This window comes from Polyodon spathula, unplaced genomic scaffold (assembly GCF_017654505.1).
Source record: "Polyodon spathula isolate WHYD16114869_AA unplaced genomic scaffold, ASM1765450v1 scaffolds_3722, whole genome shotgun sequence".
Lineage (NCBI taxonomy): Eukaryota > Metazoa > Chordata > Actinopteri > Acipenseriformes > Polyodontidae > Polyodon > Polyodon spathula.
Window position 1 is genome coordinate 1 of NW_024475181.1, and position 13,515 is coordinate 13,515.

Genomic DNA, 13,515 nt, shown 5'->3' on the forward strand with positions numbered 1-13,515 from the left:
CTAACCACACACACTTATTCCCTTCTCAGACATAAATGCAGAGCTGACTAAACACTTCTCAGCAATAAAAGGAGAAGTTTGTTCTATTTTCGAGATTACATCTGCCACCAACAGCACAGTGAGGCACACTTTGTAGTTATATGTCACTATCACTTTCCACACATCCTATAAACCCTATTTCTGCACTGAGACTGAATCTATCACCTGCTTCCACCAGGAAACCACACAACAGAATCTGGCAGTGCTCTAAAATAGTTTTAAAATAGATTAAAAGTAATGTATCTTTTGTTCAATGGTTACTTTTCTACATGATTTCCAATTCAAGTTTTCAGTCGTTAATACTCAGTTTATGAATGGGACTCTCACCATGTTGTTTAATCATTCAGTCTGGTTTGTTGGTGTCCTTTGTTTTGTTTCACGGTCAATGCTGCCATTTTAATGTATGTGTCACTATTCATGTGTAAGTGAAATGTAACATTGCTGTCCAGCATTGGTTTATTAATTGATACAAGCAGGTGATGGGTGCAATGCTCAGTTCTTTTGATTATCAGTGATTTCATATGCTTGTTCTCATACCTGATTTTAGGGCTGACAAAGAGGGAGTGAGGGAAAGGCAAATACATCTACTGCAGGAGTGTGCATCTGAGTTATTTCTAACAGTTTGAAGTAGAGGCAGAGGAAGATGGGCTCCGGTGCAGACCTTACTGTGGGCCCCCCTCCCCAGACGTTAATTTAACTCTTATTTACAAACATCAAACACACCAAATCAGACTTCCATGCAAGCTTCTCTGGATTGAACCATCGGCCCAAATGTTGATTAGAGCAAATGTTTCTTCATCCCTGCTGCAATCTGGCTCATGCTGTGTTTCAAGCAACAAAAATATGGCTAAACAGAATAAACAGAAACGTTCCTTGCGGAAGTGAACCCTTTGTGCAGGTGTGGCTGTTTCCAATTTCGTTGGCTTACAAACGGCTGTCATGCATTTTGTCTCGCTCAACCCGGGTCAAAGCGTGTTGACCCAGGTATGTGGTTTCACACTACATGGGATTGTGACCCGAGTAGCCAGAACCCAGTTTGGGACCTGGGTAGGAGTCCTAGTGTGATAGGGGCTAACCTTTGCTTCAGTACTGAGGCTAATAAGCACAGATTCCTGTTTTCACTTTTGTAATTAACAGGAATATGCAATTAATTGGAACACATTGGACTTGCATAATTCTTAAACCTCTAAATGAACCTGATATACTGACACACCAGGGCTACATTGCAAAATCACTGGCACAAAAACAAGCTAGAAAAAACTTGACAAGTTACCTCTCATCAGCATGATAACATTACATTTGTTTTTATTTTCTTTCTATAAATCAAGTGTTCAAAGACATTTGCAGAAATTGTCTCACATTGTTATTATTTTTAATTCTGAAATGCAGGCGTGTTGGTTTGCTGTAGTTTATTGTGGTGCCCGCAGCAGCACCCATCAGCTTCCGTCTAAACTACAGGATGAATCGGGCACAAAGAATATAACTGCAAATGACTGTGCTGAATAGAACCCCAAAACCTTCCACGAAGACGTGCCTCGTAACAGCCTCCGTGAGAAAAAAGATAGGAAAATTAATACAATAGCAACCTGTTGAAATGAAGGCGGATACAATCTGAATTACTGGCACCGCACACCGGCAGCTATAGTGATACAAATGTGTAACATCTGCAAATATAAACCGCGAAGGACAGTAACATTGTTAAAAACAAAAACAAAAAAATGAAAACTTTCAAACTTCTCCAGGACCCTCTGAGTGCGCGGGCCCATGTGCAGCTGCACCTGCTATTGCTCCACTGCTGGTTTGAAGTATAGGTATTAGATTAATGTCATATTGTTTTTGCTGCACTTACTGGATTAGAAATGAAGCTGCTGCTGAGAAAGAAGAGGTTTTAGTGTCAAAATACAAATTCACACACTGAGCTCATCTGCACTATCCCGTGAAATCACCAGCATGTTTTTGTAACAGTAGCTGGTGGTCAGTTAGCACTTTGAGATTTTTAAAAAAATCACTGGGAAGCTGTGAAGCTCTACCAAAGTTTAAGGAAACTGAGGTTTTCTATAAGGAGCAGTTGTGTTGCTGTTTGGTTTAGTTCCAGGCAGGATGTGGGCTGGGAAACTTTAGATTATGATGCGTCAGTACTGTGATACTGTTTGCCTGGTGAGGAATTGCTGGCTTCAAACAGTCTGGCTTGTCAGTTTCAGATGGTTTTTAAGCAGCAGGTTGTGGTATAATGATATAATGATAACAGCAGTGTTGATCAAACGTTATACTATCATGGTGAGCACTGACCAAAAATAGCAGTCGTTTGAGGTATGTGAGCTTATCATTATGCAGCTTACTCTGTCTGCTAAAGAAACCTGTGAAGTGATATTCCTGTGTGTGTGTGTGTGTGTGTGTGGTGTGTGTGTGTGTGTGTGTGGTGTGTGTGTGTGTGTGTGTGTGTGTGTGTGTGTGTGTGTGTGTGTGTGTGTGTTGATGAGGATAAATTACGTAAAAAACTTTATAATAAAATTGAATCTACTTTAACATTGGTTTATGAATATTCACCTTTAATGTGATTTTTGCATAGCACTTGTGCTAGCACTACAGGTGGTCAAATGTTGTAACTGCAGTATTCTGGGTGGGGCTTGTCATGTAATTGAGGAGAGTTAGGCACTGTTGTGGAGCAAACGGTAAATATTGAGAGAGGAATCATTTCAACGAATAAAATTGTAAGAAAATAAACTGCATTAATCTAACGGCTCCTTTCTGCGACTAATGTGATTCTAGACAGTTCTACTCTCTGTCACTTTCATGTAGACTTCAAACTAGGGCCCAGTCACTTTCTTTACTCCTGAAAACAACAAACTATTTTAGCCAGTAAAATCACAACAAGATCAGAGCTTCTAAGATTACATTAGTTACAGGTTTTTCAAAGTTTGATAATAGATGTAAGAGGAAGAGGAATAAACTGCAATGCATTGTGATTTGTGGTAATGTGGTTCTCTGGATACCTGAACAGGCAATAATCATAACCATCAAATCAAAATGTCAATTTTTTTGTAAGGAAACATTTTCAGACTATAGTAACATTTATTCTAGCTGTAATTGTTATCTAAAAACAACATTTGATCTGTTGCTACAAATGTTAATGCAAGATGAGGTCTTGATTGAAATATCATAGGCTGCAGCTGCTGTATCTGACCAGGGCCAGTAGTGCTGTCGAGGACAAAGATCAACCATGTTCCTCTCAGCTCAGTGATCCCGTGACACTGATTGTGTCTGGTGAGTTTATTAACAGCAGCTACCGTAAATTGAACTAATTGCTGAATCTTTTGACCAAAAAATATATGTTTGTGTTCAAGGCCATAATCATATTGAAAGAGATTCCTCATTAATTCTTTTCACTCAAATTACAAAATTGGCTACACTGCTGCAATTCGTACTGTATCACAAGCAGAGCCTGCAATGGATCACACTGCCACTATTCATACTGTATCACAAGCAGAGCCTGCAATGGATCACACTGCCACTATTCATACTGTATCACAAGCAGAGCCTGCAATGGATCACACTGCTGCTATTCCTACTGTATCACAAGCAGAGCCTGCAATGGATCACACTGCTGCTATTCCTACTGTATCACAAGCAGAGCCTGCAATGGATCACACTGCTGCTATTCCTACTGTATCACAAGCAGAGCCTGCAATGGATCACACTGCTGCTATTCCTACTGTATCACAAGCAGAGCCTGCAATGGATCACACTGCTGCTATTCCTACTGTATCACAAGCAGAGCCTGCAATGGATCACACTGCTGCTATTCCTACTGTATCACAAGCAGAGCCTGCAATGGATCACACTGCTGCTATTCCTACTGTATCACAAGCAGAGCCTGCAATGGATCACACTGCTGCTATTCCTACTGTATCACAAGCAGAGCCTGCAATGGATCACCCTGCTGCTATTCCTACTGTATCACAAGCAGAGCCTGCAATGGATCACACTGCTGCTATTCCTACTGTATCACAAGCAGAGCCTGCAATGGATCACACTGCTGCTATTCCTACTGTATCACAAGCAGAGCCTGCAATGGATCACACTGCTGCTATTCCTACTGTATCACAAGCAGAGCCTGCAATGGATCACACTGCTGCTATTCCTACTGTATCACAAGCAGAGCCTGCAATGGATCACACTGCTGCTATTCCTACTGTATCACAAGCAGAGCCTGCAATGGGATCACACTGCTGCTATTCCTACTGTATCACAAGCAGAGCCTGCAATGGATCACACTGCTGCTATTCCTACTGTATCACAAGCAGAGCCTGCAATGCTGTCACCTTAACTGTTTCCAGTAAGTCATTTACATTATAGATAATGGAGGTTTGGTGGAGCTGAGCAAATGGTCTCGCTCATTTAATGAATGAACAGACAGACAGAAAATAAACGGTTGTAAGACAAACAAAAACACAGGACACGGCACATTCGCCAAAACAAAAAAGACAAACAAAACGGAATATACAGACAAAACACGGTGAGCAGATATTTAAGTACAACTACTAATATTATTATTCTTATTTCCTCCGTCTCCAATTCCGTTCTCAACTCACCGCACACAACCTCGAGTATGTGAAAACATGCTGCTTTTATGCAGCTGTACCGAGACTAGATTGCTAATCAATCATTCAATTGGAGTCTCGGTACAACTGCACGTGAATTAATAACCGTGCTCACATATTATTACTTTTTACTTGCACGTGAAGTGCTGTGCAATCCTCGTGCTTAAATACAGATATACATTTTAAACACTCAAAGAAATAAGATAGTAAATATGTAAGAAATATGTAAGAAATACATAGTGTACAAAAAGGCCTGAATAAAAGAAAAGACCAATTATACTTCCAATCAAGCTTTATAATGATTTGCATTTAAACAATTACATCAAAACCTTTATTTTGCATAGATATTTATTACCAGTATTGTTTCTATCATACGAATAAAAGTTCCCAGTTACAATGATAGCTGTTTGTAACCGTCAAAATATATATATATAGATATATATATATATATATATATATATATATAGATATATATATATATATATATATATATAAACAAATAAATAAAAGAAACCAAAAAAACTACAGAGCACTTTACCATCAATTTAAAATGCAAGACGGTTCTTTTACAGCCGGTAGTTCCTTATAATCTCCATAGAAATGGAACATCACTATAGTTCCCTATCAAATTAAAACAGTCAGTACAATGAATCCAAAATGCTAACTGCAAAGCACTGTAGCTGCAAATACATACGAAATTAAGTTTCAAAAGAAATAGCGAGCTTCCCGGTTCTTTCGTTTAATCACACAGTACACACAACGTCTACAGCAGGTAATACAATGAGAGTAAGGAGGCAAGCCCCAGTTTATAACCCCTGACCCCGAGGTCTTATCCCCGTTACTTGAAGGGGGCGCGCGCACCTTACTACTACTTCTACAAAACCAGAGCGTGCATGGCTGCCAGGTCCAAATCATTATAAAAAACAGCCACAGGCCACCTGCGAGTACCACCTTTGACAAATACAGCCTTGCCGTTTGATCCAGTATATCCACAAAGTACTTCGTAGCGTTGTAAAACGCAACAGTCTCCGGCTTTCGTTTAGCATGTCCCGTTGGTCACTTATCTTTGCAGAGAGGTTAGAGTATGCATTTTTTTGTACTTTCGCGCTCAGGCTGGCACAGTCGTTCTGCCTGAGAAATGTAGTTTGCATAATAATAATACACGATGTGTAGAATGACTTTCATCAGTGTTTCAAGCCCTCAACACCATTATAATATATTATTTCACAATGACTTTGATTTAATTACAAAGCCCAGACTAAACTCTAGGCTCTATTGTATTGATTTCAATATGCCACATAAACTCGGGTCTGCAGGTGAAGAAGGATGTGCTTATAACTTATTCATTTTTACGATTCTGCAGCTGAAACACAGTGTGTGTAGTTAATTAAAATATGAATTAAAACGTAAGAACGGATATGCACGAGATATTCACATCCGCGGAGATACTTAAATTTGAATTGCAAAAGCCCTTCAAAAAGCGGCTATGGCAGCGCTAGTGTTAACACTATTTCATAAGCGCAAGGGCCAGTGGCGCAATGGATAACGCGTCTGACTACGGATCAGAAGATTGTAGGTTCGACTCCTACCTGGCTCGTGGCTTTTGTTGCATACGTTTTTCCCATCGGCTAATTGAGTAAAATTATTCTTCTCAAAATAACAGTCCAGATTGATCATTTCCCAACCGATTTATTAAATAAAAAGCAACCATTGGAGAATGCAGGCATCGATCCCACTGCCTCTCACAAGTGAAGTGCGTGCTCAACCCCTTGCACTAATTCCCCACAGTGGACAAGATCAGGCACGTTGTCTTCATGCAAAGAACTTTCTCTTATTTTCATTTTTCACACAGCTATTTTAGATTTTATTCATTTTTCTCCCTCATTAGCAGGAGAAAGACAAAACATTCAACACTGAAATTGTCTCCGAGGCAGAATTGAACAAGCATTTGAACAAGCATTGAGCTATCAATGGGGTGGCTGTTCAGGTAGGTCGTTGAATACAATACACAGTTCAGCAAAAGGCTGGTAAGCTCAGGTGACTGCTGGTCAATAGCTGCCACCACTGTTGTTTGTTGTTGCTGAAGGTGAGTTAACAGTGTTTGTTAAAAGCAGGGGCCAGTGGCGCAATGGATAACGCGTCTGACTACGGATCAGAAGATTGTAGGTTCGACTCCTACCTGGCTCGTGGCTTTCTGTGCATGCATTTTTCCCTCAACTACTTCAATGAAATTACAACTTAATATTTTTATTCATCAACGTCATACATAACATTTTCAGAGCAGAAATACCGTATTTACTTCAAAACAAATATTTTATTTCTTATTTCTTTAAGATTGCATACACATAAACATGAAAAACTGTAATAAAATAAACTGCAATAAACTTCTGTGTAAACAGGTGTAGAAAGCTGTATGCACAATTATAAAACATAAATAACCAGTTATAAAAGGATTGCATATACATAAACATGAAAAAGTTCAGAGTTCTATTACAGCTTTCTAAGTACAATCTATGCAGCAAACATGCTTTAAAACTGTACCAGTGCAGTTGCCACAGACTGCCTTTTCACAACGGGCGCAGACATCAAAAGTTCTGTTTTTATTGCATTTAGCAACTTGGCATTGTCTTTTATTCTATGTGCCAGTGGTCGCAGCGCTGGTTGAAGGTTGAGGGACATTTGCCAGCCTGATTTCGTGTCTCTTGTCAAAATGTTTTTGTCGTAGCTCCAGAGCTAGCTGTAAAATAAAGTCCCAACGAGTGATTGCGTTGAACGTGCACTCCTTGTAAAAAAAACCAAAGCGTGCATGGCTGCCAGGTCCAAATCATTATAAAAAACAGCCACAGGCCACCTGCGAGTACCACCTTTGACAGAATACAGCCGTGCCGTTTGATCCAGTATATCCACAAAGTACTTCGTAGCGTTGTAAAACGCAACAGTCTCCGGCTTTCGTATAGCATGTCCCGTTGGACACTTATCTTTGCAGAGAGGTTAGAGTGTGTACTTTTTTTTGCAGCTTCACGCTCAGGCTGGCACAGTCGTTCTGCCTGAGAAATGTAGTTTGCATAATAATAATACACAATGTGTAGAATGACTTTCATCAGTGTTTCAAGCACTCAACAGGATTATAATATATTATTTCACAATGACTTTGATTTTATTACAAAGCCCAGACTAAATTGTAGGCTATATTGTATTGATTTCAATATGCCACATAAACTCGGGTCTGGCGGTTGAAGAAGGATGTGCTTATAACTTATTCATTTTTACGATTCTGCAGCTGAAACACAGTGTGTGTAGTTAATTAAAATATGAATTAAAACGTAAGAACGGATATGCACGAGATATTCACATCCGCGGAGATACTTAAATTTGAATTGCAAAAGCCCTTCAAAAAGCGGCTATGGCAGCGTTAGTGTTAACACTATTTCATAAGCACAAGGGCCAGTGGCGCAATGGATAACGCGTCTGACTACGGATCAGAAGATTGTAGGTTCGACTCCTACCTGGCTCGTGGCTTTTGTTGCATACGTTTTTCCCATCGGCTAATTGAGTAAAATTATTCTTCTCAAAATAACAGTCCAGATTGATCATTTCCCAACCGATTTATTAAATAAAAAGCAACCATTGGAGAATGCAGGCATCGATCCCACTGCCTCTCACAAGTGAAGTGCGTGCTCAACCCCTTGCACTAATTCCCCACAGTGGACACGATCAGGCACGTTGTCTTCATGCAAAGAACTTTCTCTTATTTTCATTTTTCACACAGCTATTTTAGATTTTATTCATTTTTCTCCCTCATTAGCAGGAGAAAGACAAAACATTCAACACTGAAATTGTCTCCGAGGCAGAATTGAACAAGCATTTGAACAAGCATTGAGCTATCAATGGGGTGGCTGTTCAGGTAGGTCGTTGAATACAATACACAGTTCAGCAAAAGGCTGGCAAGCTCAGGTGACTGCTGGTCAATAGCTGCCACCACTGTTGTTTGCTGTTGCTGAAGGTGAGTTAACAGTGTTTGTTAAAAGCAGGGGCCAGTGGCGCAATGGATAACGCGTCTGACTACGGATCAGAAGATTGTAGGTTCGACTCCTACCTGGCTCGTGGCTTTCTGTGCATGCATTTTTCCCTCAACTACTTCAATGAAATTACAACTTAATATTTTTATTCATCAACGTCATACATAACATTTTCAGAGCAGAAATACCGTATTTACTTCAAAACAAATATTCTATTTCTTATTTCTTTAAACAAAAAGATTGCATACACATAAACATGAAAAACTGTAATAAAATAAACTTTAGGCAATAAACTTTCGTGTAAACAGGTGTAGAAAGCAGTATGCACATATACAATTATAAAACATAAATAACCAGTTATAAAAGTATCACATAACTTATGCAACGTGAAAGCGCTTTGAGAGACACGGCTCTGCCTGTATGTTCAGAGTTCTATTACAGCTTTCTAAGTACAATCTATGCAGCAAACATGCTTTAAAACTGTACCAGTGCAGTTGCCACAGAGTGCCTTTTCACCACGGACGATAACATCAAAAGTTCTGTTTTTATTGCATTTAGCAACTTGGTATTGTCTTTTATTCTATGTGCCGGTGGTCGCAGCGCTGGCTGAAGGTTGAGGGACATTTGCCAGCCTGATTTCGTGTCTCTTGTCAAAATGTTTTTGTCGTAGCTCCAGAGCTAGCTGTAAAATAAAGTCCCAACGAGTGATTGCGTTGAACGTGCACTCCTTGTAAAAAAAACCAAAGCGTGCATGGCTGCCAGGTCCAAATCATTATAGAAAACAGCCACAGGCCACCTGCGAGTACCACCTTTGACAGAATACAGCCGTGCCGTTTGATCCAGTATATCCACAAAGTACTTCGTAGCGTTGTAAAACGCAACAGTCTCCGGCTTTCGTATAGCATGTCCCGTTGGACACTTATCTTTGCAGAGAGGTTAGAGTGTGTACTTTTTTTTGCAGCTTCACGCTCAGGCTGGCACAGTCGTTCTGCCTGAGAAATGTAGTTTGCATAATAATAATACACAATGTGTAGAATGACTTTCATCAGTGTTTCAAGCACTCAACAGGATTATAATATATTATTTCACAATGACTTTGATTTTATTACAAAGCCCAGACTAAACTGTAGGCTATATTGTATTGATTTCAATATGCCACATAAACTCGGGTCTGGCAGTTGAAGAAGCAAGTGCTTAAAACTTATTCATTTTTACGATTCTGCAGCTGAAACACAGTGTGTGTAGTTAATTAAAATATGAATTAAAACGTAAGAACGGATATGCACGAGATATTCACATCCGCGGAGATACTTAAATTTGAATTGCAAAAGCCCTTCAAAAAGCGGCTATGGCAGCGTTAGTGTTAACGCTATTTCATAAGCGCAAGGGCCAGTGGCGCAATGGATAACGCGTCTGACTACGGATCAGAAGATTGTAGGTTCGACTCCTACCTGGCTCGTGGCTTTCTGTGCATGCATTTTTCCCCCAACTACTTCAATGAAATTACAACTTAATATTTTTATTCATCAACGTCATACATAACATTTTCAGAGCAGAAATACCGTATTTACTTCAAAACAAATATTCTATTTCTTATTTCTTTAAACAAAAAGATTGCATACACATAAACATGAAAAACTGTAATAAAATAAACTTTAGGCAATAAACTTTCGTGTAAACAGGTGTAGAAAGCAGTATGCACATATACAATTATAAAACATAAATAACCAGTTATAAAAGTATCACATAACTTATGCAACGTGAAAGCGCTTTGAGAGACACGGCTCTGCCTGTATGTTCAGAGATCTATTACAGCTTTCTAAGTACAATCTATGCAGCAAACATGCTTTAAAACTGTACCAGTGCAGTTGCCACAGAGTGCCTTTTCACCACGGACGATAACATCAAAAGTTCTGTTTTTATTGCATTTAGCAACTTGGTATTGTCTTTTATTCTATGTGCCGGTGGTCGCAGCGCTGGCTGAAGGTTGAGGGACATTTGCCAGCCTGATTTCGTGTCTCTTGTCAAAATGTTTTTGTCGTAGCTCCAGAGCTAGCTGTAAAATAAAGTCCCAACGAGTGATTGCGTTGAACGTGCACTCCTTGTAAAAAAAACCAAAGCGTGCATGGCTGCCAGGTCCAAATCATTATAGAATTCAGCCACAGGCCACCTGCGAGTACCACCTTTGACAGAATACAGCCGTGCCGTTTGATCCAGTATATCCACAAAGTACTTCGTAGCGTTGTAAAACGCAACAGTCTCCGGCTTTCGTATAGCATGTCCCGTTGGACACTTATCTTTGCAGAGAGGTTAGAGTGTGTACTTTTTTTTGCAGCTTCACGCTCAGGCTGGCACAGTCGTTCTGCCTGAGAAATGTAGTTTGCATAATAATAATACACAATGTGTAGAATGACTTTCATCAGTGTTTCAAGCACTCAACAGGATTATAATATATTATTTCACAATGACTTTGATTTTATTACAAAGCCCAGACTAAACTGTAGGCTATATTGTATTGATTTCAATATGCCACATAAACTCGGGTCTGGCAGTTGAAGAAGCAAGTGCTTATAACTTATTCATTTTTACGATTCTGCAGCTGAAACACAGTGTGTGTAGTTAATTAAAATATGAATTAAAACGTAAGAACGGATATGCACGAGATATTCACATCCGCGGAGATATTTAAATTTGAATTGCAAAAGCCCTTCAAAAAGCGGCTATGGCAGCGTTAGTGTTAACACTATTTCATAAGCGCAAGGGCCAGTGGCGCAATGGATAACGCGTCTGACTACGGATCAGAAGATTGTAGGTTCGACTCCTACCTGGCTCGTGGCTTTTGTTGCATACGTTTTTCCCATCGGCTAATTGAGTAAAATTATTCTTCTCAAAATAACAGTCCAGATTGATCATTTCCCAACCGATTTATTAAATAAAAAGCAACCATTGGAGAATGCAGGCATCGATCCCACTGCCTCTCACAAGTGAAGTGCGTGCTCAACCCCTTGCACTAATTCCCCACAGTGGACACGATCAGGCACGTTGTCTTCATGCAAAGAACTTTCTCTTATTTTCATTTTTCACACAGCTATTTTAGATTTTATTCATTTTTCTCCCTCATTAGCAGGAGAAAGACAAAACATTCAACACTGAAATTGTCTCCGAGGCAGAATTGAACAAGCATTTGAACAAGCATTGAGCTATCAATGGGGTGGCTGTTCAGGTAGGTCGTTGAATACAATACACAGTTCAGCAAAAGGCTGGTAAGCTCAGGTGACTGCTGGTCAATAGCTGCCACCACTGTTGTTTGTTGTTGCTGAAGGTGAGTTAACAGTGTTTGTTAAAAGCAGGGGCCAGTGGCGCAATGGATAACGCGTCTGACTACGGATCAGAAGATTGTAGGTTCGACTCCTACCTGGCTCGTGGCTTTCTGTGCATGCATTTTTCCCTCAACTACTTCAATGAAATTGCAACTTAATATTTTTATTCATCAACGTCATACATAACATTTTCAGAGCAGAAATACCGTATTTACTTCAAAACAAATATTCTATTTCTTATTTCTTTAAACAAAAAGATTGCATACACATAAACATGAAAAACTGTAATAAAATAAACTTTAGGCAATAAACTTTCGTGTAAACAGGTGTAGAAAGCAGTATGCACATATACAATTATAAAACATAAATAACCAGTTATAAAAGTATCACATAACTTATGCAACGTGAAAGCGCTTTGAGAGACACGGCTCTGCCTGTATGTTCAGAGTTCTATTACAGCTTTCTAAGTACAATCTATGCAGCAAACATGCTTTAAAACTGTACCAGTGCAGTTGCCACAGAGTGCCTTTTCACCACGGACGATAACATCAAAAGTTCTGTTTTTATTGCATTTAGCAACTTGGCATTGTCTTTTATTCTATGTGCCGGTGGTCGCAGCGCTGGTTGAAGGTTGAGGGACATTTGCCAGCCTGATTTCGTGTCTCTTGTCAAAATGTTTCTGTCGTAGCTCCAGAGCTAGCTGTAAAATAAAGTCCCAACGAGTGATTGCGTTGAACGTGCACTCCTTGTAAAAAAAACCAAAGCGTGCATGGCTGCCAGGTCCAAATCATTATAGAATTCAGCCACAGGCCACCTGCGAGTACCACCTTTGACAGAATACAGCCGTGTCGTTTCATCCAGTATATCCACAAAGTACTTCGTAGCGTTGTAAAACGCAACAGTCTCCGGCTTTCGTATAGCATGTCCCGTTGGACACTTATCTTTGCAGAGAGGTTAGAGTGTGTACTTCTTTTTGCAGCTTCACGCTCAGGCTGGCACAGTCGTTCTGCCTGAGAAATGTAGTTTGCATAATAATAATACACGATGTGTAGAATGACTTTCATCAGTGTTTCAAGCACTCAACAGGATTATAATATATTATTTCACAATGACTTTGATTTTATTACAAAGCCCAGACTAAACTCTAGGCTATATTGTATTGATTTCAATATGCCACATAAACTCGGGTCTGCAGGTGAAGAAGGATGTGCTTATAACTTATTCATTTTTACGATTCTGCAGCTGAAACACAGTGTGTGTAGTTAATTAAAATATGAATTAAAACGTAAGAACGGATATGCACGAGATATTCACATCCGCGGAGATACTTAAATTTGAATTGCAAAAGCCCTTCAAAAAGCGGCTATGGCAGCGTTAGTGTTAACGCTATTTCATAAGCGCAAGGGCCAGTGGCGCAATGGATAACGCGTCTGACTACGGATCAGAAGATTGTAGGTTCGACTCCTACCTGGCTCGTGGCTTTTGTTGCATACGTTTTTCCCATCGGCTAATTGAGTAAAATTATTCTTCTCAAAA

The 13,515-nt window shown here is 39.7% G+C and overlaps 8 non-coding genes across 8 annotated transcripts; all 8 read left to right on the forward strand.

The window, feature by feature from the left end:
* The first annotated feature begins 6,164 nt into the window (after nucleotides 1–6,164).
* trnar-acg lies at nucleotides 6,165–6,237 on the forward strand. Its single transcript has one exon. It is a non-coding gene; the product is annotated as a tRNA-Arg (tRNA).
* A 517-nt stretch (nucleotides 6,238–6,754) lies between these two features.
* Nucleotides 6,755–6,827, forward strand: trnar-acg. The gene has a single exon. It is a non-coding gene; the product is annotated as a tRNA-Arg (tRNA).
* A 1,254-nt stretch (nucleotides 6,828–8,081) lies between these two features.
* On the forward strand, nucleotides 8,082–8,154 carry trnar-acg. The gene has a single exon. It is a non-coding gene; the product is annotated as a tRNA-Arg (tRNA).
* Nucleotides 8,155–8,671: 517 nt separating this feature from the next.
* Nucleotides 8,672–8,744, forward strand: trnar-acg. The gene has a single exon. It is a non-coding gene; the product is annotated as a tRNA-Arg (tRNA).
* A 1,301-nt stretch (nucleotides 8,745–10,045) lies between these two features.
* On the forward strand, nucleotides 10,046–10,118 carry trnar-acg. Its single transcript has one exon. It is a non-coding gene; the product is annotated as a tRNA-Arg (tRNA).
* Nucleotides 10,119–11,419: 1,301 nt separating this feature from the next.
* On the forward strand, nucleotides 11,420–11,492 carry trnar-acg. The gene has a single exon. It is a non-coding gene; the product is annotated as a tRNA-Arg (tRNA).
* A 517-nt stretch (nucleotides 11,493–12,009) lies between these two features.
* trnar-acg lies at nucleotides 12,010–12,082 on the forward strand. Its single transcript has one exon. It is a non-coding gene; the product is annotated as a tRNA-Arg (tRNA).
* Nucleotides 12,083–13,382: 1,300 nt separating this feature from the next.
* trnar-acg lies at nucleotides 13,383–13,455 on the forward strand. The gene has a single exon. It is a non-coding gene; the product is annotated as a tRNA-Arg (tRNA).
* The last annotated feature ends 60 nt before the right edge of the window (nucleotides 13,456–13,515 follow it).